The sequence below is a fragment of the Orycteropus afer genome, unplaced genomic scaffold (genome assembly GCF_000298275.1).
Source record: "Orycteropus afer afer isolate SDZICR_OR568_19922 unplaced genomic scaffold, OryAfe1.0 scaffold00099, whole genome shotgun sequence".
In the NCBI taxonomy this organism is placed as follows: Eukaryota; Metazoa; Chordata; class Mammalia; order Tubulidentata; family Orycteropodidae; genus Orycteropus; species Orycteropus afer.
The window spans coordinates 6450880-6452953 of record NW_006921686.1 but is presented as its reverse complement, the minus strand read 5'-3'; the positions used below and the strand labels follow the sequence as shown (position 1 = coordinate 6452953).

Genomic DNA, 2074 nt, shown 5'->3' with positions numbered 1-2074 from the left:
TTGAGACAATTCTGACTCATAGTGATCCCTCCTTGGGTTTCCAAGGCCTTATTTCTATGGAAGTAGATTGCCCAGTCTTCCTTCAAAGGAGTGGCTGTTAGGTTTGTACCACCAGCCTTCTGGTTAGCTGTCAGATGTCTTAGGCATTATGCCACCAGAGCTCCCTTAAACCGTCCTAGGGCCTCAGATTCCTCTTAGTCATGGAGTAGCTATCTAAGGAAATAACCCCCTGCAGAGTTATATAGAATGTCTTCATCACACATCTTCTGGAAGGGAAACTTATTTCTTCTCTTTAACATTTGTTTGTACGTTTTTACTTTTAATTAAGAACTTTATTGAGGGAACCAGTCTCTAAATATTTACATATATTTGTATAAATTTAGAAACTGGAATACTAATAAGGAGAATTAGAAAAGATATTTCTGAAGTTAAATCATTTTAGAGATGGTCAAGCTTGTTTTTAGTAATTTTTAACTGAATATTACAGTGAAACCTCTTAAAGCCAGAACTCAACAGAACTGCCTTGGTTTTCTGGGTCTTGCGAGTTTCCCACCTTTGACAGGGTGCAGTCTTAATTAGCTTGTTTTATTGGAAATTATATGGGTTTTCCTTCTCTGACAGTTTTTCACATTACACTGGTTCCAGCTTTCGCAGGTTTTCCTGTATCAGCAGCAATGCAGAAAAATGAGATTAGGTGTACATGTTTTGCAAATTGTCTAGGAAAACTTTTAATACATATGTATGTGATGGTTACTTTATGTGTCATCTTGGGTAGGCCATGGGTTCCAGTTCTTTTGACCAAACAATGGTTTAGTTGTTTTGATGGAGTAGTTACATGTGATCAACACAGTGGGCCTTGTCTAGAGCTGATTACCTTTATAATGTAATGTAATCATTTTCCATAATGTAATCTAATGGAATGGAATCAGTTGTTCGGTTGCAGAGGAAGTTCCCTTGTGGTATGCTCTGCCTCCAAAGTCTGAATAGATTAGATATTTTGGCCTAAGTCTCTCACACAGGGAAGAGAGATGCCATGTGACTGTAATCTACAAACTGTGGAACCAAGAAACTCCTAGGGCCACCAACAAGGAAAGAATTGACACAGCCGAGATTCTGATTTGGATTTTAACCTCCAGAACTATGAGGAAATCTGTTCTTTTAAACCACTCACTTCTGGAATTTGTGTTGTAGTAGTACTAGTTAACTAAGACAATGTTTTAGTATTTGAGAGGTTTCATAACAAAACACTACAAGCCACCTGACTTCCAAGAGTACAAATGTGTTGTCTCACAGTTCTGGAGGCTAGAAATCCAAATCAACATGTTAGCTGGGCCATATTCCCTTTAAGGTCTCTGTGGAAAGATACTTTCTTAACTCTTTCAGCTTCTGGCAGCCCCAGACATTCCTTGGTTTGCAGCAGCACCATCCCATGATGTTACTTTATTTCTGTCTCTCTGTCTCTGTATCTCTTCTCTTTTATAAAGACATCACTCTATTGGATTAGGACCTACTTACTGTAACATGGCCACATGTTAACTGATAACATCTTCAAAGATCTTATTTCCAAACAAGGTCATTCCATAGGCACCAATGGTTTGGTCTTCAGTATATCATTTCTGGTGACACATTTCTAATCATGACAGTATAAACATAAACATTAACAGGTGTTTGATACTTAAAGTATGTGGTTAGCTGCCATCAAGTAAGCCCCTAACTTATGGTGACCCCATGTACAATGGGATTTTTTTTTTTTTTTAATGTGATTTGGGTGAAGGTTTACAGAGCAAATTCATTTTCCATACAGCAGTTCACATACACTTTGTCTCATGACATTGACTGCAGTTTCCCACAATACAACAGGTCCCTTCCCACTTCCTCCCCATAGCTACCTCTTCCCTGTATCCTTCCCTCCCATGCACTCCTGCCCCCCAAGCTGTCTCCCTGTGCATACACTGCCCTTCTGTTCTCCCAGGATTGATCTCTCCAGGGAGTGTATCTACCTGATGTAAATGTGTAGCCAATATGCCGGTCTTCTATTGGGCTGGAAGCCACAGGAGTGAGTTCAATTCCAGAC

General features: G+C 39.5%; 1 protein-coding gene across 1 annotated transcript in view; it reads left to right on the top strand.

The window, feature by feature from the left end:
- LOC103198901 (zinc finger protein 234-like) overlaps window positions 1-2074 on the top strand; it is a 38801-nt gene that overhangs the window by 495 nt on the left and 36232 nt on the right.